This window comes from Balaenoptera acutorostrata, chromosome 2 (assembly GCF_949987535.1).
Source record: "Balaenoptera acutorostrata chromosome 2, mBalAcu1.1, whole genome shotgun sequence".
Taxonomy (NCBI): Eukaryota; Metazoa; Chordata; class Mammalia; order Artiodactyla; family Balaenopteridae; genus Balaenoptera; species Balaenoptera acutorostrata.
Genome location: NC_080065.1, coordinates 25,485,878 through 25,510,294, shown reverse-complemented (window position 1 = coordinate 25,510,294; position 24,417 = coordinate 25,485,878). Strand labels below are relative to the sequence as shown.

At 34.8% G+C, this 24,417-nt stretch overlaps 1 protein-coding gene across 5 annotated transcripts in view; it reads left to right on the top strand.

Moving 5' to 3' along the window:
* Positions 1-13,529: 13,529 nt before the first annotated feature.
* CDH9 (cadherin 9) overlaps positions 13,530-24,417 on the top strand; it is a 126,210-nt gene continuing 115,322 nt past the window's right edge. For 2 of the 5 annotated variants that reach the window (XM_007172940.2, XM_057541831.1), the window contains exons 1-2: positions 13,530-13,641; positions 13,731-13,779. The gene's annotated coding sequence lies outside the window, so the exon portion shown is untranslated. Of the gene's footprint in view, positions 13,642-13,730; positions 13,780-18,261; positions 18,351-24,417 lie in introns of those variants that run through there. The other 3 variants (XM_057541832.1, XM_007172939.2, XM_057541833.1) reach the window with 3 other exon arrangements.

The following is a 24,417-nucleotide window of genomic DNA, read 5'->3' as shown; positions in this document are numbered from 1 at the left end:
TATCACAGTGCTGAAGTATACTGGTGTATGAACCCAGCCAGAATAGAGATAACAGTGAAGATTCTGAGTATTCAGTTGAGACTCTGAAATATCAAGCAGAAATAAATTTGCCCTAATGGGCCTAAAATCAAGTTTCAACAGGATCAAGGTGCTCCATGAGGTTTAGACTGCTTATCAGAACAACTATCAGTATCCTTCAGAAGAAGACAGCATAATCCCAATTCTCAGGACATATTACCCACAATGTTTAGTACATCATAAAAATAACTTGACATGTTAGGATATAAAACAGTCAAGTGGTATTCAGGAGGTGAAACTGGCAACAGAACTATACTTGAAAATAATGCAGATGTTGAAGTAAGCACAAGCATCAAAATAGTGAGGATTAATTTTTTAAATAGAGAAAATAGTTGACAAAATGGTTTAATAAGTTGAGTTGACACCAGGCTGGTATTAGCAAACAAAAAAATAGGATTAGAAAACTTGAAGACTGTTCAAGAGAAAATATCCTTTCTGAAAAACAGAAAAAAAATGGAAAAGAGACTGAGTATAGGAGAAATGTAGCATATGATAAAAAACTAACAAGCATGTAATTGAGGTCCTAGGAGAAGTAGAGAGTGGGAGAATGGAACAGAAGCAATTTTTTAAAAGGAAAATGAAAAATAATTTTCCAAATATAAAAAGGATATCAAACCACATGTTCAAGAAAGTAAATAAATAAACCATACGAAGAAACACAGAGAAAACTACGCCTAGGACAAACATAACCGAACCTCAAAGAAGAAGTATAAAGAGTAAATTTAAAATCAGCCAGAAATAAAGAAATATTATCTTTCATGATCAATAATAAGAAAGAAAACCAACTTCTCAACAGAAACTCTGTCTCAGCAGAAGGCAAAGATATGTTAAGTAATGAAAGAAAATAGAATGGTTAACAAAGAATTCTATATAAAGCAAAAATACCCTTCAAATGAAGATGAAATAAACACAGTCTCAGAAAAACAAAGGCTAAGAGATTTGTTTTCAAGTATACCTTCACTATGGGAAATGCTATATCTCAAGTGGAAGCAGATAAATCTAAGAAGGAGTAAATAATATTGGAAATGGTAAATATATGACTAAATATAAAATTCTATTCACTGTGTGAAACAATATTAAACACTATGTCTTGTGTTTTATAAAAATATGTGGAATACGTAACAATAATTGTATAAAATGTAAGCACAGTAAATGAGGTTATTCCATTATCATTATATTTTCCATTGTTTTATATGCTTTAAAAATACTAATTTGTTGCCTCTGAAAATAAAAATATATATTGTTGTCTCATATGTTAAAGCTGCATTTTCAGTTTCTAAGATAACCAGTGGGAGATAGTAACAAACGGTATAACAAAACAGCTAGTAGAAAATGGAAAAGGAAATAAATGAAATTTTTAAAAAGTACCTAATATAAAGAATGGCAGGGGGGCTTCCCTGGTGGCGCAGTGGTTGAGAATCTGCCTGCTAATGCGGGGGACACGGGTTCGAGCCCTGGTCTGGGAAGATCCCACATGCCACGGAGCAGCTGGGCCCGTGAGCCACAACTACTGAGCCTGCGCGTCTGGAGCCTGTGCCCCGCCATGGGAGGGGCCGCGATAGTGAGAGGCCCGCGCACCACGATGAAGAGCGGTCCCTGCACCGCGATGAAGAGTGGCCCCCACTTGCCGTAACTAGAGAAAGCCCTCGCGAGAACTGAAGACCCAACACAGCCAAAAATAAAAAAGAAATAAATAAATAAAGTAGCTATAAAATTAAAAAAAAAAAAAAAAGTTTAAAAAAAAAAAGAATGGCAGGAAAGGTAGAATAAAGGAGAAAATGACAAGCAGACGACAAAGAGCAATGTGGTAGATTTGAACTCAACTAAATTAGCTATTATATGTGAATTATATAAACATTCACTTTAAAACATAAAGATTGACACAGGATTTTTAAAAAGATAACTCAAACTATTTTAAACACATACACACATTAAACGTAATTAATTATATATGAAGCTGACACACCCAGTAGAGTCATGCGCTACTATAAAAATGTATATTACATAAAGCACAAATCTAACACTGACGACACTACTACCACAATTTTTTTTTACTACTGTGCTTTTCTCCCCATTAGTCAGGAGATGTGCTCTCATGTTGCACACTGCAGAGGTTCAATAAATATAATCTGTATTTCCTCCTTTAGCTTTTCTCTATACCCAGTAGCCAAACTGCAGAAATGGCCAGTGTCAAAGAGGATGATATAAGTAGGCCACTGGGACCAGAAGAATGCTTGAACTAGACCGGGGCCTTGTCCCTGTAGGTGTATTTCTGTCTGTTTTAAAAGCAAAAATTCCAAATTTGACACCAGTCACTTAAAACTTAGTTCCCTACAGCAATGCCATTGCCTCATTTGGCCTTCACAGAGATCCTATGATTATTTCCTCCTTTGTTGTGTGAAAACCGAGGCTGTAAGAGGTTGGGTAACTTGCTTAGATTCACACAGGAAAACACAGAATTATTATCTAAATTATCAAACCCATTCTCTTGAAGGGTGGTCTATGAAAAGAAATCCGATAAGTGTACTCAGAACATGTAATCTGATGTTCTTGTGTATAGCGCACTAAAAATAACAAAAGTGTGAGAGTAAAACAGACCTGGGTTCAATCACAGCTGTGCCACCTGTGAGCTGCATGATTTGGCTGTTACATTTGACCATTTCCAAGCCTAATGTTCTTTATTTGCAAGGTAAGAAAATGCATGCATGCCTTTTTTTAATATTATTGAGAAGATACAATGAGGTAAATGTAGGAGGTACCTAGTGCAATACCATCATGGCTAGTTTTCAAACTATTGTTAAAAAAATAACACCAGGGGGCTTCCCTGGTGGCGCTGTGGTTGAGAATCTGCCTGCCAATGCAGGGGACACAGGTTCGAGCCCTGGTCTAGGAAGATCCCACATGCCGCGGAGCAACTAGGCCCGTGAGCCACAACTACTGAGCCTGCGCGTCTGGAGCTTGTGCTCCGCAACAAGAGGCCGCGACAGTGAGAGGCCCGCGCACCGTGATGAAGAGTGGCCCCTGCTCACCACGACTAGAGAAAGTCCTCGCACAGAAACGAAGACCCAACACAGCCAAAAAAAATAGATATAAATAAATAATTAATTAATTAATTTAAAAAAACCCACCAATTTTACTTAAAGCAAAACAAACAAACTGTAGGTACAGTTTTGTTCTTCTGTCTGCATCTTTCATTTTAAGACCAGAAGTTAATATGTAGGTACTAAGATATTAATCTTCATACACAATAGCTGAAACTATAAAACCAAAGTTTGAATAATATTACATTTCCTTTTAAGACGTATTTGTAATAACTTATTCTAGCTTTGCCTGTTAAAATATGCTGCTGTGTAGATAAGGTTAGCTATATGTTACAGATAATGTGATAATTGCAGATGGCTCTTTCTTTTAGAGAAAAAAATTGAGGTCTTATATATTAACCAATTAGCCAATTTCAAAATTAGGGGTCCCTTTTATGAACCTTATTATACGCCAGGCATGTAATAATGTATGTGCTGGTTAAGATCACAATGTGTAAATAAGACAAGATTTTAGCCTCCAAGGAATTTGCTCTCTGATGGAGGGAGATGGACCTGCCTCCCTCCAAGAGACAGAAAGAAATGTGTGCCCATTAGTGATATCTGAAGAAGAGTGGTAAATCATTACCCTTGCATGAGGTACACCCTCACAGAGGAGATGGCCTTTACACTGCCTTGAAGGATTAAAAAAAAAAAGTACAGAAAGCAGTACGAGTTCCCTGGCAGAAGGAACAGTGTGTGCAAAGAATGCAAAACAAACAAACAAAAAGGATTACATTCAAGGAAGTATGAAAAATTCCGTTCACCTGGAGCACTGCATATCGGGGTTGGGAGCATTGGAACCTGGAGTCTTTGGAGCCCTCTAGACATCAAATGCTTAGACCCTCTACTGAACTTAACCACAGGGTGAATGTGCAAGCTCATTCTCAGATCAACGCCCAAGTCTGTGGTTGCTATCTGACCCATCTGCTCATTGGAATCACCAGGGAAGCCAAGGGAATTGCCAGGGTCTGGGCTTTATACACCCTAGAACAACTGAGTCAGAATGTCAGGATGAGAAACCTAGGCTCAGATGATCCTCATCTGTCACCAGGGCCAAGAGCCACTGACCTAGTTACTCCAACCAGGGTTAGATGCTAACAGACAGTAGATAAGAGTCAAAAGTCTTTCCTTTTTGTTGGTTTAAAAAGAAAACTTCTCGGGCTTCCCTGGTGGCACAGTGGTTGGGAGTCTGCCTGCCAGTGCAGGGGACACGGGTTCGAGCCCTGGTCTGGGAGGATCCCGCGTGCCACGGAGCGGCTCGGTCCGTGAGCCACAGTTGCTGAGCCTGCGCGTCTAGAGCCTGCGCTCCGCAACGGGAGAGGCCGCGATGGTGAGAGGCCCGCGCACCGCGATGAAGAGTGGCCCCCGTTCGCCGCAGCTAGAGAGAGCCCTCGCACAGAAACGAAGACCCAAAATCACAGCCATAAATAAATAAATTAAAAACAACAACAAAAAAAAGAAAACTTCTCAAGGTCACTTTCACTTTGCAGGGTATAAATTATCCCTATGGTGTCTTAAGAGAAGAAACTCAGACTTTCTACTGTGGTGTTTCAGTGCTTCTAGCAAAGTACTGTGTGTGAGGATATTCTTTAAAGGTTTGCTTATTTATGGAGATGATGTTAAAGTCACTGTTTAGCTCAGAGCTTTCAATCTTTTTTTTGGCTGTGCACTTAAGATATATGAATATCATCTTGTAATATGTTAACTATACTTTTTGTACAATTACTAATATATTTACTACGATTGTAAAATGTTACAATATATGCTGATATATTACACACATTGTAAAACACACAATATAAAAATTTGCAACGGTTAAATAAATTTAACAATATTTAAAATTATTTTTAAATTCTAAAAAAAAAAAAGACTGACCATACAAGTTATATTTTTATCTTTAAAAGACTTGGGAGGGCTTCCCTGGTGGCGCAGTGGTTGAGAATCTGCCTGCTAATGCAGGGGACACGGGTTCGAGACCTGGTCTGGGAAGATCCCACATGCCGCGGAGCAACTAGGCCCGTGAGCCACAACTACTGAGCCTGCGCGTCTGGAGCCTGTGCTGCGCAACAAGAGAGGCCGCGATAGTGAGAGGCCCGCGCACCGCGATGAAGAGTGGCCCCTGCTTGCCACAACTAGAGAAAACCCTCGCACAGAAACGAAGACCCAACACAGCCATAAATAAATAAATAAATAAATAAATAAATAAATAAATAAATAATGAATAATGCTTTAGAAAAAAAAAGACGGGAAAAAATAAAAAAGGACATCATTAACTGTAAGATTTGCAAGACATTTATATTAAAGGCACCTTTTAGAAATTGCTATTAAATAAATCAAAACATGGCACACACATAAAGATATGTATTAGCTTACTTTTTGGGAAACGTTTTTCAATTGTCTACGATTTCTGCTATTTGTATGGGTAGGCTCCTCTTTTGAAGCTTTGAGATACTGTTTATGACAAAGCTCTTTGATTTAAGAATCCATGTTTTTAGAATCTAAATTGTTAATACCAGTCTTTTTAATATCAAACTTTCTCAATTATATTTTCTTTTCAAATTTGGTGGAGCAAATGCCATTATTTTTTGTTCTTCTATTAATTAGTAAACTAAAACCTAAACATAGAATCTGCATAACTCTGAAAATTGAACACAGATACGTAATTTCCCTCCTTCCTGATATCCAAATGAACCATATCCCAAAGAAGAATATAGCATAAAAGTAGAATGTAGTCAGTAAGCTTCAGAAGCTTGAAAACAAGGTATTCCCTGGCAGTCCAGTGGTTAGGACTCCGAGCTTCCACTGCAGGGAGCATGGGTTCGATCCTTGGTCTGGGATATAAGATCCTGCATGCCGTGCAGAGTGGCCAAAAAAAAAAAAAAAAGCTTGAAAACAGATGACTGAATTGTTTTACCGAGAAAAGCAAATCCCAAAATTTCATTTGAAAAAGCTGATACAAACTTTAAAAAAAGAAAAATGTCCATAAATATTACATAAAATAACATGTTTAGCAGTCTTTGAAACAATACGTTTATCAATTGGCTTGTAGAGATGTTCACAATACATTAGATAGAAAAGCAGGATTCAGAGATGGTAATGAAATATGCTGTTTATTTTTAATTAAAATACTAAGGGTACATATAAACAATATAGGTAGAGAGATCAATAGATATACATAGGTGACAGAGACACAGAGACATAGATGCATAGATACAAAGATACACAGATTAAAAGATGAATAGATAGATTTTTAAATTTGATTACATAAGGTACAAAAAATTGTGTAAGAGGCTGTTAATGTCAGTACCTACACTGAAAGAAGGGGTAGTAAAAGAAAAGAGGGACAGAAAGGAGGAAAAATAAGGGAAAAAGAAGAAGTGTTAAAAGTTTTAAAGTTTCCATGATAAAAATAATATACAGGATATAATCCCATTTATTTAAAATTAATTGTGTGAGTGATTTAATTTACATGGTAAATAATAGCAATAGAAATTTTCTTATATTTGAGTGCTATCAAGTGATTTTACTCTGTTTGACTTTTAGGATAAGCATATAGTGTTTATGTACCAGCATAGAACAACATCATTTTAATTAAAAAAGAAAATAAATGATACTGTTTTTATTAAATTTTCTTTTGTTTGAAACATATGAAGTGCATAAAATACCATTTACTGGCTAACTACTCTGGTTTTCTTTCATGTGCTAAAAGGATACAAAGATGAATAAAACTCTAGGGGTTTTTAAAATATATCTTTAATGTAGGTGTCAGTGGAATTTTTGCTATATTATTTTTAGAATACTTATCTGACTAACATAATCTGGACAAGCATTTGTAAGTATTTCCAAAGATTTACTCATGATCCAGAAAGAAAAAGCTTTAACATATTTTTAATACTTACCAATCATTTATAAATTGGTATGTCCTTCTAACCTAATTCCTTACTAGAACTTATTCTAAATCTAGATACACATTTCCTATGTTCTATATCATATAAAAAAATCTCTTTAGTAAGAATAAACATGTTAGGTATAATTCTTTACTTTATAGAAACTCTGTGGATGAGAAATCTCTCTAGGGGATACACAATATTCCAGCTACCTTTGGCCAGCAGTGCCTGGAGTTGTGATGTGCTTTGTTGCCAATAGGCAGTTGAAGAGGCTGTATAGTGCTTAACAGAATGGGCATTAAATTTAAATAGAACTGGTTTCTACTCCTGGTTCTATCAACCGCCTAGCTAAGTAAATTTTGACAAACAACTTCACTGATCGTCAGTATCCTTATACTATATCGAGTGAAAACAAAATCCATCTTGTAGAGACGTATGTAAAATGCTTGTAGTTATTTATGCAAATATACAATAAGTTAAAGTCATTGCTATTATTATAATTAGTTGTATTATTATTACTACTGATAGCAGTAGCAGTTGCAATAATAATAACAGTGGTATTCAGGTGACAATTACAACTATAAGCAGAATTTTAAACAATAACAGAGGACTCGTATAAGCCATCCATCTTCTACATGGTTTATGAATATCCAAAGAAAGATTTCAAGGATTCTGAGAACTTCCTAAATTTTCATCATCTATATAAAGACTGGAAAATGTTGAAGTTCTTTGAACTATGATGAAAAAACAAAGAGCAACTAAGAATATTGACTCAAAAATTCTACTTCTGCTGCATTATTTTGTGTATGGATCATTTCATGATCCCAGAGTCTGTCCATGGTTCATATTTCATTGCCACAAACATGATATAAAGCCCCTTCTCTTTTATATCTTTTTTTCACCATTCTTTAGAAAAGTATTGCTCTCTAGAGGAAGCAGTGTGTGTGCAGTTGTGAATCAAGAGTAGAACAAGAGAGTATGCAAGGGAGTGGTTTTGATAATGGGCCCTGAGATAAAACCTGAGTGAGCCGAGAAGTTAGAAACACAGAGGCGTGACAAACATTGAAAGAAGATGTGAGGTCAATGGGGGAGAGAGGTCCTGAAGTGGAGATAGAATTGCTGGCATAAGATCCCAGAGAGAATGACTTGAAAGGAGAAGTCAGAATAGGAAAATCAAAGCAAGGAGGAGTCAGTGTGTTGTGTAGATCAACTAAGTGGTTGCTGAATTTATTAAAAATGATGACAATTGTTGAAAAGACTGTCTTTTCTCCATTGTATATTCTTGCCTCCTTTGTCATGGATTAACTGACCATAGGTATGATAAAATCTATGTCAAGTATGGATAAAGGAGTGAGGAAAAATGGCCTAGCAAAGACAAGCAAGGAGATCATTTATCCTAACTCCAGGCCTGTGGTACTCCAGGCTATGGGAATAACACCATCTCTCAAGTGAGAAACATGAAATGGAAAAGAATCTTCAGACAGTGGCCAGCCTTGAGTTAAAGCAGGGAACTGAAGGGAACAGTTCAAAGAAAAGGCTGAGGATACAAAGGATTTCCTAAAGTTAAACAGATTTGCCAGTGGGCGTATTTGGAATGAGGGAACTCTGATGAGATTTGGAGATACCTCAAGTTATAGAGTGATAAGAATCAAGGTGATGATAGATGATTGGAGAAGCTTCAACTCTGGAGAGGGCCTGACGTAAGTAGGAATGTGAGCAATGATGGGATTACTATAGAGGAAAAAGAATAACTTATAATTTTTGCTCCATTCCTAAGTATGGTTTAATCTTCATCGCAGGAGCAAATCCTTGATGCTGAGGTCTGGTAGGGGATATTCATGATAGTGGTATGCAAAAGCTCTTGTGCAAAGCATTTCCATTTTGGCTGGGAAAGAGTGAGCAATTCTTTCCCAGCTAGTGGTCTTAAATTCCAGGGTAGCCCCATGTGTGGTGTCACAGCAAAGGAAGCTTCTGTCTCAGTTGTCCCAGTGCAACATCCATGTCTTTATGGTCCTCCTTAAACACTGCAGGACAAATTGTATGCTTAAAAATTAACTTGAGTATAAAGTTTATTTTATTCATAAATTCATCTTTTTCTAAAAATATTTCCACTTCAGTGCAAGATAAACTAGCATTGTGACTAACTTCTTCAATGTCTTTCTCAACAATATGTAAAATAATTACTTTATAATAGAATAGTATTTTAATAATAAAATGCAAAAAAATATTGGAGTCTTCTATGTGGCATGGTAAATAGGTTCTGGTACCAAGTTAAATATGTGTGGGTGGGTCCTCACACCAACAAAGAAGTCTCAGGACACCAGATGAGTGTCTTATAATTTAACTCAATTCTGACACTATCTACCTGGAAATAGCATCAGATTCCACAGGTTAAAGCGTTCAGTCCTACAAGACTGCCTTCTCAGCTGCAAGATTAGGTTGCTACTGTACTTTTTTTTTTTTTTTTTAACATTTTTATTGGAGTATAATTGCTTTACAATGGTGCGTTAGTTTCTGCTTTATAACAAAGTGAATCAGCTATACATATGCTACTGTACTTCTGACCAACTGGCTATAAATCAGAAGTTCCCATGATCCCACTTTGGATTTGATTAATTTGCTAGAGTGGCTCACAGAACTCACAGAGAAACATTTTACTTACTAGATCACCGGTTTACTATGAAAGGATGTAACAGGAATAACCAGATGAAAGAGATGCATAGGACATGGTATGGAGAAAAGACTTGGAGCTTCTATGCTCTACCCAAGGGCACCACTCTCCCCAAATCTCCACTGGTACACCAACTGGACGCTCTCCAAATCCTGTCTTTTTGGGTTTTTGTGGAGGCTTCATTACATAGGTATAATTGATTAAATCATTGGCCATTGGCCATTAATTCAACCTCCAACACTCTCTCCTTCCCAAATCAGGGGAGTGGGACTGAAAGCTCCAAACCTCTAATCACTTGGTCGGTTCTGAACCTGAGCAGGACCCTGTGGGGCTCCTAAGCAGGGAAGCCTGTCTGTCCCGTTTCTTGACTCCAGCCTCCATGATCTTCCCTGAGTTCCAAAGGGCAGATTCAAAGAGTTGCTAATCCCAGAAGGGAAGGGATGCAAAGACAAGGGAAGGGCAGCCAGGAAACAAGAATGCAGCCTTGGGGCAGGGTCCTGGTTCGACCTCAAGGGATACATATAACAATGTCTTTAAATTCTTTCAAGAGGTCAGCATTCTTCATACTAGAGAAAGACCACCTGAGGCTACATTAAAGGAACCAGAGAAACTCATCAAGAAGATTACCTGAGACCAGATTAGAGGAGTGGAGGCCTTTCACACACCTTAATCTTATCAGCAACCCGACCCTTGAACCATCACCATAAAATGCCTCACCAAACTCCCCTGGGTTGGAACACATAGTTTTCTAGGGCAGAAGCCCACTCTGTCCCACTTTGCCTGGCAAAGCAATAAAGCTATTCTTTTCCACTTCACCCAAAACTCTGTCTAATTGTCTGATTCAATTAGACACTGGTGTACAGAGGCTGAGCTTACGGCATCAGTTCTCCTGGCATTCAGCCCCCATCCTTAGGTGCAGTCCAACAGTCACCTCACTAATTTAAGAAAAGATACCTTTATGGATCTTATCTCTTAGGAAATCCCAATGGTTTTAGGAGCTCTGTGCCAGAAACCGGGATGAAGAGTAAATATATATATATTTCTTATTATAAATCACAATATCACACAGGAATAAGTCAGCTGTTTTGAACAGTATTATATAGATGGAGTCCTCAGGTATGGGGACACATTATATTCAAAGAAGAAGAAAAGAAAAAAATGTCATGACATGTTTTTGCCATAAGGTAGTACTTTTTTTTTTTTTTTTTAATTTTTATTTTTATTTATTTATTTATTTATTCCTGGCTGTGTTGGGTCTTCGTTTCTGTGCGAGGGCTCTCTCCAGTTGTGGCAAGCGGGGACCACTCTTCATCGCGGTGCACGGGCCTCTCACTATCGCGGCCTCTCCCGTTGGGAGCACAGGCTCCAGACGCGCAGGCTCCAGACGCGCAGGCTCCAGACGCGCAGGCTCCAGACGCGCAGGCTCAGCAGCCGTGGCTCAGCAGCCGTGGCTCACGGGCCTAGCCACTCCGCGGCATGTGGGATCCTCCCGGACCAGGGCTCGAACCCGTGTCCCCTGCATTGGCAGGCAGATTCCCAACCACTGCGCCACCAGGGAAGCCCGCCATAAGGCAGTACTTTTAAAGTACCAAATGATTAAGAAAAGTTAATTCAAGCTAAAGTAACCTTGAAAAGAATAATTCAAATAATATTTTACATTTACTGTAAATTAATTTTCATGTCTAAATACATCAGAAAAGGAAATACACTCCTACTACTGTAAATACTGATGATGATTAATAGTTTTATGCATACCTGTTTGCTAAATATTTATAAACATTATTCTAAGTATCAAAAACTGTTTTATATGATGTAGAATGCTATTTACATTTGAAAACTTACAAGTAGCTCTACACATGATAGAAAATAATTTTCAATAATTCCAAGGTTTAGGCCCCTTGTTTTCAAATGCTCCATAATCACTGTGACAAAGGAGAGAAAGGCAGAGGACTCCTGAGATAGTAAGATAGTAACCACTTTTTAGTTGGCAAATCCCCCTTTCCCCCTTTATCTAGAAGTAGTGAAAATAACTTCAAATCAGGCAATAGAATGTTTGGTTGGATTGTGGATTTCGCACAAAACAGCCTTTCCCTACAGTTGGGTTTCAGTGGGAAATGAAATGCATGCAACTTTAGGAATTCAAAGCTTTTATTTGTGAATATTTACCTTAAACTATGATAAAATATTTTGTTTGGTTCCTTTTCCCCACTTTACATGCATTACTTTATCTCAGCATTAACAGAGAGACTTCTGTAATATGTTTATTTAAAGGAACAAGCAGAACTGGAAGAAATGAATATAAAGGAGAATGTGAATTTTATATTAAGTGTCTTTGCTTCAAGAAAACACTCTTAGCCTCCATGAAGAATTCACTACGTTGTTCTTAACCACTTGGATCTAACCAGCCCTGAACAATTTGCTTTATTTCTTCTTTCTCTTCCTTCATTTGTAGATGAACAAAGTGAAGTCCCTTTTGGGGGGGTTCCATTTCCTACACTTCAAATTCACAAGTATTTAAAAACTGTGTACTACAAGTTATATTACCATGCATTAGCTGTGTCACATTTTATTTGGGGACATGTAAAACTGTATATTCCAAGTATTTGTTTTCCCTTTTAAGAAATGAATTTCCATAATGCACAGAATAATAATGCCTCAGATAGGCAGCTCTATTATCTACACTTCATGGATAAGCTTCACCATTGGGGGTGGGGGGGCAGAAGTGCAATTTTATTTATATTTTCTATTGTCAGTTTTCCTTTGAAGCATCAAATAGGATATTGATATTTTTTTGGCACTTAAGCTATTTACTTACTGTGACTTAACGAACTGTTATAAAGTGAGCCATATTCCCACCGTGCATTTCATACAACTATTACTAGAACTTCTTTCCAGAAGGATTTATCTTCTAATCAATATTTTTCTTATTGTGCCATTTCCAGAAGTAGTAAGGAGACTTCTCTTCTGTAACAGGATTTGATTCTGTTATGGTTTACCCTTCTAATAGTTGTACAATGTACAACAGCAAATCTAACAGGTGGACCATCTAGTTCTTGTGATGTTGCTATGGTCCCAATTATATTTGTACGTTTCCAAGGAAGGTGAAAATCCCTCAATTGCATTATCAAGTAAAAAGCAAAGTGTTGTAGAAATTTGAAATTATGCTTGAAATCATTCTCTTCACTGAAAAAGATCATGTTAAGACATCAATGATTAGATGTTTTTAAATTAGTTTTTGAAAGATTATTTTAGTCGATAAACTCAGAGACACAGATAAAAATTCATGATCATTGATAAATATAATCTGGATTCTTTCTTTTCCTTAAACTTGGAATTTTTATACTGAAATTGAAATAGGTAGTTGTGAATTCTTCAGGGACTATACACAAAATTCCTTTTGAGCAACAGCACTCTCCACGTGATATATATTTTCTACAGATGATTTACAGGTTACAGACAGGCTGTGACCTTTCTCTCCCAACTGCAAACATATTAAGCAGAGCTGATTAACGGAGATGAAAAACACTGGGTTATTTTCTCTTATAGGGGTCTTTGACAAAGCCCTCTTCTCTGAGCCCTCCTACTTTATTCGCTTGCAAATCACTGTGCCTAAAGAGTCTTTCCTCCCCCAGCCCAAACCTGGAGCCCTGCAGCGCCATCAGTGGCAATATCTTCCTATGTGAGGGACGTCTCTTATTAAACAGAAACGCTGAATGGAAACCAATCAGATAGAGAGTTCCTTTGGCTTCAGCTTCCTGCCTGTCTGAGTTAAAAGTGATGCTCGCTGGAAGAGGGAGGCACACTGAGCTTCATGAAGATTCAGCTGTGAAGATACTATAAAAAGAGGAGAGAGGGAATGAGAGAGAAGCAGCACCGGAACTGTCAGCGCTGAGCAGGGCTAAACTCGATTCCGTTGCTAAACAAGGTAAATGTTATTTACTTTGCTTGACAATATAAGCTCTTTAATTTTTGCTTTCCTGTAATGTAGTAATACAAATATTGCTTCTCTCCTAGTTGCTATATTTTGCTCCTTCCCCCTCTCTCTCTCAACATTTAAAAGCAGGTAAGAAAACATTTTATAGTATTTGAATATGATATTAAAATGCTCAGTGAAAAAGCTTGCAATGTTTGCTTCTTATTTTACTTTTACAAAACTGATACCTACCAAAGCTCTTTTTATAGTGCTCAAATTTGCATATGGAGCATTAATATAAAAATAAAACTAAACTTCACATTGTGTTGATTTTGGTGGCTTTGAATTACATATTAATTGTGTTTGTGTATACTATTATATCAATTTTAAATGGACCCTGGTTTTCTCATAACTTTTGTTTACATAATTTGAGTCAGAACTGTCAAAAATAAAGACATCTTTTTCATGTCTTAATAAGAAATGATTTCTTTATTTTTAATATTAAAATGCAATGATATGTAAACAGTAAAAATAACACATATATAGATGGACATAGGATGTCAGGATTATGGTGATCACTTTACCTGGTGAAGGAGGTTTCTTCACATATTTGTAGTTCTCACTCAGGTCAATATTCTGAATGTGTACATCTGCTGGCTATAATTGCTCTCCATTATTGCAGGCAAATGTATCTTAATGTAATAAAGACTGTGGATGAAAACCACAGGAGGGAGAGATTTTCAAAGGCAAAATTGTGTTTTATTTGAAGTGATATGGAAAATGTAGTGACTTGATGGAGCATTTTTTTTTAAAATTTGCATACTCAAAATAACCATTTGCATCAATTATATTTTCAAGCACGCTAACCTCTAAAAAGGCTTGTCGAATTTTAACTAAAGGTTATCAATATTCTACAGCGTTCACATTTAGATACTGTTAACAGTGTATGTTCTCAGAATCTATTTTAAATAACAAAAGTGCATAAAAGAAAAGTGATCACCTGTAGTAGATGAGTTCACATTTATTTGTATTATTAACTTTAGATGAGAATGTAATGGACTATAGATTTGAGGAGAAATTGGAGGTCTTTTCTGGAGATTTGTTGTAATTTAATATTGTGTTATATATCTATGAGATTAATAATCAAGATTTTTTCACAAGGTCTTTGAAATCTATGTAGCATGAAAAAATAAGTGATTTTTGTAACAGCAAAAGGTGGTAACTTTTTCATGACAGGAGGAAATCTTCATTTGGCTCTCTTTACTTATCTGTAAAATTAGCAGTGTTGTCTATTTTTAGCCATAGCTAAGAATGAACTTGATCATTCAGTGTTCTTAACTTGGAAAAAAAGTATGATTTAAAAACCTCTAACATTCAAGAGAAGATAAATCCTATTTTCAGATTCAGACACTGCTTCATTACCTACACAATGCTGTGTCAAGTGTAGAACTACAAAACCGGTTAATACAGGTTCGAATGGTAGATTTTTTTGAAAAATAAAGAAAATGAAATAACATGCTATTCTAGCACATAGCAGCAAAGAACTTGGACATAACATGAACAACATGCATTTGCGGTCTTGTCATCAAGCATATTATGGATTCAACTGAAGTTTTCACAAAGGAAGAGTACAAAATAATTGTATGCACTTAATCGATATATGCTGAGATGTTGAAATACTGTCATCTCTGTATTTGCTTTGAAAAATGAGAAAATGTAAGATAAAGCTCATGATATAAGCAAATCTAATTCTGGAAATAATGAATAGAAAAATGCTTCAGAGGAAGCAGGTAGTGTCAGTTTTTCTAACTTTAAGTCAGAAAGATTTGGTAAGACTAATAAAGCAAGTCATATAAGATAATATTATTTTCTAGGATGGAAAAGTAAGTTTTCCCTTTATTACACTATTTGATAGCTTAAAAAACAATTCTGAAATGGTTCATATAATTATGTCACCATTATTGTATCCTTTGCATAATTGAAATAAAAATGTCTTGTACCACTGCCTACGTGTAAAAGATCACAATATCAAAGTTGGCTTTGAAATTACATTTTTAAATGATATGTTGCATGACTTGATAAATTGTATGTTAGATCAGAAGCTCTTCTGAATGTTACCTTGCATGAAAAGATTTCACTTGGTATTTTACTGTGCCCCTCATACATGCAAAGTTTAGCCAATGTCCATTCTTTGGTACATACACCAAATGGGAATAAAAAAATAATCGGAGATTTTTTTTTCTGCTGGGTTACCTCTTTTTAGTGATTTGAGGCAGACACGCATTCCATACAATATTTACACAATGTATAGGTGCAGCTAATCAGAATGCTTTGGACAATGCTTAAAATTACATAACAAAATATGTGAGTAATATGGCAATATATTGTATGCAAGAAAGTATAAGTTAAGGTGAGAGTTAATTTAAAAAATACATGTGAGTGTGTCACAAATAAACATTGGCTGTAACTTGTTCTCTATGAAAGTGAAGAGCCTAGATGGATAATTACTTAGTGTTAATACAAATGCTGCAATAATACAAATGCTTCACTAGTTTGCTATACTCTTTAAGACAAATTTTGTTCCCTCAAAGGTAAATTTAAAGTATAAATAAATTTAACATTTTTAAAAAACAGAGTGTGATATTTTAAAAATGTCCAATGTGATATTTTAAATATTTATACTTACGACTTCAAGGATATATATATATATATATAATTATATATATATGATCCTATTATATGTAATATCAAATAGTAATATTAGTAGAGTAAGTTTGGTTTATGGTGAGGTATTTTATTATAAAAACTCTAGTTAGGTTCTTAGGCATTTTACTTAATTTTTCTATTTAATGAAGTTTTCTAGAAGAAAACATGCTAAATGGGACCAAAGGACATTGGTTTTAATTAGCTTTGTTTTTACCTGATGTAAATTTATACATAAGATTATTTTTATTGTAGAACATGAGACGTTTCCTAAGGTAAAGCAATTCCTTTCTTCATATCTTGCATATCTGTTTTCAAAAATTAGTTGTGTCTTAAAATATATCCCCAAAAGCTTCTTAATGTCTATGACATTATCTTATTCAGGTGTTAACATAAAATTCTAGAACTTTAGAAATGGGGTTTTAACCACCTCCAACTTTAATGTTGCACAGGAAAACTGAGGTTTAGAAAGATCAGATTACATAACCAAGGCTGTCAAATTATATATGAAAAATTGTCAACATTGTGTGAAAATATATCATCATGTGGAAACATTATGTGAAAGCTAAGTCATGAGAATCATATTAGGAATGTACACACACGCATATGCACACACGCACGCACGCGCACACAGTGATGAGTTGAAAACACTGACTACTAGATAGTTTTAAACATCCTGAAAAAGTTTTTTCTCCTATGATTCACTTCAAATTCCTCTGCCTGGAACCACCATTATCCTCATCATTAAAATATGGTAAGGAATGCACAGTGAGGAATGTCTTTATAGCACTCTTAAATATTTTCATAGCAGTCCTAATATGTTAATGCACTTATCCCTAAATTTAGCATTACTAAGAGATGGTCTTATAGCCACATTAAGATGCAAAGTGTCTGAATAAAAGCAGGATCTCTGGAGCCTAACCAAGACATTTTATATTAGAACTACTGAGAAACACCTCCCAAAACATAAAAGTCCTAATAATGGATCTTACTGCTTAAGAAGAGAAAATGGAAACCTCACGAGGTATTGTTGTTGCTGTGGTGTGTGTGTGTGTGTGTGTGTATAATACATATCTATTTATTTTTAAGAGAAAAGAAGGGGAAAAGGAGAAGACCTGAATATTTTCTTAAAGTGATATTCAAGGTTTTCCTTTTTTTTTTTTCTTATTCAATTACTTTGCTAAATTATAAATCAATTGCAGGGGGAATGAGTGCTCTCATAGTCTCTATTTCTCTTCAAGAGCGAGATAATTCTTGGTCTTTCTAATTAATCAATGAAACACCACAGCATATGACTGTTTTGTAAGGGTGAATTAAAAAGCCTGCTCTACATATCACTCTTTGAGATTAATCCTACAATTGCAAAGAATGGAGATAGCAGTGGCTAATAGCTATTATTTGATTTTTGAGTTTAAAGATGAACGTGTTCCTAAATGTACTATAAGAAATAGATATACCCGACAGAATTTATATTGGAATATGCTAAACTCACTACAGTTTATGTATTATTAATAGAGTATCCAATGCATAATGGACTTTTCCTTCATATTTAGTTGAAACAGGATGTTAGGGAAGTCATAAAAAACAACGGACAATATTTATAGGAAGGAAGTATAATAAGGATGACAACAATGTATAGCATAACAATGTGTAATCTAAGCAAATAAACACCAATAGTTCACTTCCTATGATAAAAGACATCATTTAAATCATACTGCTTTTATAAACTAGGCCATCAATCCTAAAAGTTTTCAAAGGGGGTTTTCCCCCAGACAAGTAATTTCTTTATCATCTATTTTTTTCTACCGAACAGGTTACTTAAATAATTTAATGTAATTGCACAAAATATTTTTCAAAATATTCACATTTACGTGTTATAAATACTTCACAATGCAAAGAATATATCAGAAATCTAAGAAACTCAAATCTCTTTTTCACTCTTTTAAGCCACAGATGAAACACTGGAGAAAACTTACAGGACAAATTACAAAGTAACATCTACATATCTATATCTTCAGGTATTTATCTATACATCTGCATCCATATGTATTTCTGTGTATCTGTATCTACAGGTAGATCTGTATGTGTGTGTATGTACCCAAAAAATATATATGGAAAATAGAAAGGAATAACACAATCAATTATTTCAATGTATAAATTAATTATAGCCTTTAAATTGTTACAATGGTGTAACATTTGACACTAAGAATCTATTTTGTCAGGTTATGGATATTATATTATGAACAAATAGCAATTAAAACTATTTTTAAATTTTGGAAAAATTTAAACTCAAAGTTCATGTGTTATGGCTGATTTGGGTAATTTTTTGAATAGGGAGAATTAGACTTGCATTTTTTGAAACTGTAAGTAGAAATAATCATTCTCCATTGAATGTCTAAAAGTCTTGACCTCATAAAATTATAATCTCTTTACCCATTCTTATGGTGGGTGGGAAAGTAAAGTAGGAATCATAATGCTGTCTCAAACCATATTAGATAAAAATTAGATGATTATTATCAGAAAATAAGATCTTTATTATTTTTTATTTGTTATATAAAATACAGAGAGAGCACATTACATGATGGAATTTTATTTATTTGGTCATTTTCCATAGCCGAGGGTCAGTCAATAGGCATTTTATATTTCTTGTATTGTTGGGTAAGTTAATTATTTGCTTAATTCCAAATTTTCTTTATATTAAAAATATACTAAGATTAAATAGCATTGCTTTATGTCTAATAACATATATATAATAATTTAATAAAACAGTCAAGGATAAATATTTGTATTACTTCCACTCACCAGGTAAATGTTATAACTTATTAGTATATTATAAATCAACTATGCATGTACTGAGCAGGGATTGAAATAGGTTTAACTATTAGAAGGGAAATAATATTTTTTCTTCTCCCCCTAATTGTGCCAGTTTAACTAGATGATGTGACATTTTATATATAGTTTCAATTCAGTTACGCTTTTTGGTACAAGAGCATTAAATAAGATTCAGATTTGTATTTCTGACAATATTACTCTTCCAAGGACTAAATAATTAATACACTATTATAATAATATATATGGTTTTGTATGCAAATCATATTTGTCTGTCTTTTATGTTTAGCTTAGAATTGAGGTCCCTGATACAATCATTAACAGTGAAGAAAGTTATTATCATACCGGGAATAAATACATTTTTCTTTATAATTAAAATTAACTTTGGTCAGTTTACAATAGGGAGTTCTATTGAAATACAAATAGTGAATACCAATAATAAGCTTACAGTTTTAAATATTGCAGTTATTTTAGTTTATTACAATGAAGACTTTTTAAACAGTGCTGTCTGTATCTATATATTTATCTCTCTATATCTATTACAGATAGACAGATATATATATATACACATATATGTATGAGGTGTCTCAAGCTCACTACTTTGGACTTGAGACCTGTGTTAAATTTTGCTTCCAATGGATAAATAGGGAAGACTATTTTATTTGAATAAGAAAGAAACTTCCAATTTTGGAAATTTTTTTGTGATTTTAGAAAGTTAAGAGGATAATTGTTCTAATAGAATTTTTTAAAAATAAATATATATCAGGAAACTGCTTGAGTTTATAATTCCTTATACCCAAAGATGAATACTGAAACTGACGGAGATCAAATGACAGAATGGAGACTAAGAAAGTAGTGAGATTCAATTGCAGACTCAGTAGCAGAGTCACACAATAATTTAATAATAATGCTATCATGGATGTCTGGTGCCTCCCCAGATCTATGCTTCTTGTGGTTTGCTGCTGACAAATGAAGCATTGCTTTGGGATCACTGCAACCCTTTATTTAAACACAAGCATGGAGATTGCACTCCATTTTACCCAAGACTAAACTGTGTTTATCGAAGTCTTACATTGAAATTGAGCTTTAAACATATTCAGGGAGGAATAAAATTTTATTTCAGGATAAATATGTCACTTGTATATGTCTTGCATTATATTTCAATGACCATATTTTTAAATTGCACTCTTCTAAAATTACAAGAAAATGTAGGTAAACAGCCCCTATGGAAAGAGCGTTGAGGAAATTCTACCCCAGAATGAAAATTTTATTTAGATTGTGGGTTTGGACAAACATATCCTTAAGTATTTATAAATAACGTTTTGTTATATAAAATATGGAACTGAAAGCAGATTTTAGAAAATAAGTAACTAATCATTACAGAGTTCTATACATAGTCATACATTACAGTGGCTTTCTACAAATAAGAGATGTTTTATAAACTATCAGGGATATATATTTTATTAAAATTACAGTTTTATATCATTTTTTTAAATGTAATTATTTGATGTTTTTATTACCTTTCATCCAGTATTTTTACGTATGTCAACAGGAACCCATTTGAAACTAATCTTTATCTTCATGGTGAGAAAAATTTTTAAGTATTAAATAGTCAATTTGCTAAAAGTAGATTTTTAACCAATTTAATATCTAAGAAAGTAAGCATACAGTAAGATTATGGAAGGAATTTTTAGTCTTTAACATGTGATTAAAAAGTTCTCAATAACAAATATACTGATAAGATATATCAAATGATATACTAATAAGTATATAACTGTATATAATTCATTAATAAGTTACTATTTCTAATATGCTAGGTGACATGTATTGTGCTGAAAGTGTTAAATGTTATTTTCTCCTTTAACTATAATCTATGAGGAAAGAAATTATCTACATCCATCTTCTTTTATCCTTTCCCTTCTGCTTGAATTCTGAATTGTTTGGTCGCTAAAATAGACCTAAGTTATACGTTGCCCACTGACTTCTACCAAACTGAATGTAAATCTATAGTGATTCACAGAAAGCAGATTTTTTCCATGCAATGAACTGTGATAATTTATTTCTCTTGCTACTTTTAACTACTTGTGCTTTCTTACGTTCACTGCAGCTTTAGCTTTGCTGCTACTTCTGTTTCCATACTTATGGCTTTGCTTCTAACTCCTTATCAGTTTTCCCTACCCCCACTCCTCCTCTACATCCAAGACAGAATATATTTAAATACAAGTGCTTTTCCTCCTTAATTTGGCTTACACTTTGGGGAGATGATTCAGTGAACTGTAATAAAAAGTAGCTTTTCTAACATGAGAAACTCCTTAGATGAGGCGCTAATAAAAATTGGTCAATATATTTGTGGGCAATTTTAGAAACTCTTCTCCTCTGTTCCACCTCTCCCAACTTTTACTTTCTAATTGACTGAAAATGGGCCTTATAGGGGGTTGAATATTACCAAGGTCACAATTCATTAAGAAGAGATAAGTAGAACAAGGAGACGTGGTACTACTGACAAGTGGATTTGACTGCAGGTCCAGGAATGGAGCCCTGCCATGTATACAGCTGCATGAGGATTTTGGAGAATCGTTAAGAAAAAGCGGAACTTGAAAATCTAAGGCTATCCTTGTATCCTTGTATGTTAATACTCATAAGGTGTGTGTGTAAGGGGACAAGTTGGCAGAGTGTTTTGATATTGACTGCTTGGCCTCAGGAATCCCAAAATGGATGCATACAAACTTTTTACATTAAGAAGCTGATTTTGTGTTCCATTTTCATGTAGTAGAAATGACAGTCCATCTTACAGTTTGCAGGTGTTGGTAGAAGCAGTGCTTCTCATAACATCAGTAGCATAATGTAGTGTCCTAAATGTGTGCAGGTTTATTGAGAAGTCTGTTCAGAATCCTATATGCACTCTTTGTATTCTTTTCTTTTTAGCTCACTATCAAGAAAAAGATCTTCAGATTATTTGTAGTGGTTAATTAATTTATCCGTTGGCTGATTATTTCATTTTCCTACCTTTGAATTTACTCATTATTGAACACCTGCTACACGTCCTAGGCTCTACGCTGTTGTGGAACATGTGCTGAGAAGACCTTCACATGGAAGCCACTCTTATTTCCAAACAGCTTCAGTTGTTAGAGATTCTCCTTTTGCCATAAGTGACAACATTTATCTGTTTGTAAGTTCTCTATTTTGTCTTAGTTTTGCTTGGTACTAATCTTTATTTCACCCCTATGTATTAGTATTAAAAGAAAAGCATTCAAAGAAAACTTTGTCCAGCCTATATTTTTTCTTCAGTATAAACAACCCTCATTACTTCAATTTTAAAATAAGTAACATTTTACAGACTGCTCTACCATTCTAGTTGCCCTGTGTGAACTGAACTCTTGTTTGATATTGTTCCTAAAATTGAAATCAATAATCCTAATATGAAACAGGGAGCACACAATAAGTAGGACTATAACTCCCTTTTAAAAGCTACTTTTCAAATTAATCCAAGACCGTTTTTCTATTCTTCTTCAATGCTTCCAAAAGACATACATAGAAAAAAAAATCTTTATGATTTGTAATTCTGTCTTATAAGATAAAATGCCAAATCCTGACAGATATAACACTAGTCACATCTTACACTGGTCTTTTACTATCTAGTCCTTCAACCACTCTTCTTATAAAAACCTTCATATCTCTTTGCTGTATTGTTATAATAACCTTTTAGTTGCTCACCTAGCCAACAGTATATTTAATTAAAAATACATTCCACAAAGTATAATTTTATAAATTAAGAATACACCTCAATAACACTTTCTCCCTTATCCCCAACCCATCACATCTAGAAATACATCAGTACATCTCAGCCTTGGATCCAAGTCTTCAGCCATTGGCTTTTATCTTATATTTTAAGGTTTTCCTGCTAAATTATGAATCTTAAAAATATGACCACATACTTAAAGGGCCCAAAGTATACATTTCATGATCAAAACTATCCTGAAATCTTTTTTTTTTTTTTAACATCTTTATTGGAGTATAATTGCTTTACAATGGTGTGTTAGTTTCTGCTTTATAACAAAGTGAATCAGCTATACATATACATATATCCCCATATCTCTTCCCTCTTGTGTCTCCCTCTCTCCCACTCTCCCTATCCCACCCCTCTAGGTGGTCACAAAGTGCTGAGCTGATCTCCCTGTGCTATGTGGCTGCTTCCCACTAGCTACTGATTTTACATTTGGTAGTGTATATATGTCCATGCCACTCTCTCACTTTGTCCCAGCTTATTCTTCCCCCTCCCCATGTCCTCAAGTCCATTCTCTAGTAGGTCTGTGTCTTTATTCCTGTCCTGCCCATAGGTTCTTCAGAACCATTTTTTTTTTAGATTCCATATGTATATGTTAGCATATGGTATTTGTTTTTCTCTTTCTGACTTACTTCACTCTGTATGACAGACTCTAGGTCCATCCACATCACTACAAATAACTCAATTTCATTTCTTTTTATGGCTGAGCAATATTCCATTGTATATATGTACCACATCTTCTTTATCCATTCATCTGTTGATGGACACTCAGGTTGCTTCCATGTCCTGGCTATTGTAAATAGAGCTGCAGTGAACATTGTGGTACATGACTCTTTTTGAATTATGGTTTTCTCAGGGTATATGCCCAGTAGTGGGATTGCTGGGTCGTATGGTAGTTCTATTTTTAGTTTTTTAAGGAAGCTCCATACTGTTCCCCATAGTGGCTGTATCAATTTACATTCCCACCAAGAGTGCAAAAGGGTTCCCTTTTCTCCACAACCTCTCCAGCATTTATGGTTTGTAGATTTTTTGATGATGGCCATTCTGACTGGTGTGAGATGATATCTCATTGTAGTTCTGATTTGCATTTCTCTAATGATTAATGATGTTGAGCATTCTTTCATGTGTTTGCTGGCAATCTGTATATCTTATTTGGAGAAACGTCTGTTTAGGTCTTCTGCCCATTTTTGGATTGGGTTGTTTGTTTTTTTGATATTGAGCTGCATGAGCTGCTTGTAAATTTTGGAGATTAATCCTTTGTCAGTTGCTTCATTTGCAAATATTTTCTCCCATTCTGAGGGTTGCCTTTTCGTCTTGTTTTTGGTTTCCTTTGCTGTGCAAAAGCTTTTAAGTTTCATTAGGTCCCATTTGTTTATTTTTGTTTTTATTTCCATTTCTCTAGGAGGTGGGTCAAAAAGGATCTTCCTGTGATTTATGTCATAGAGTGTTCTGCCTATGTTTTCCTCTAAGAC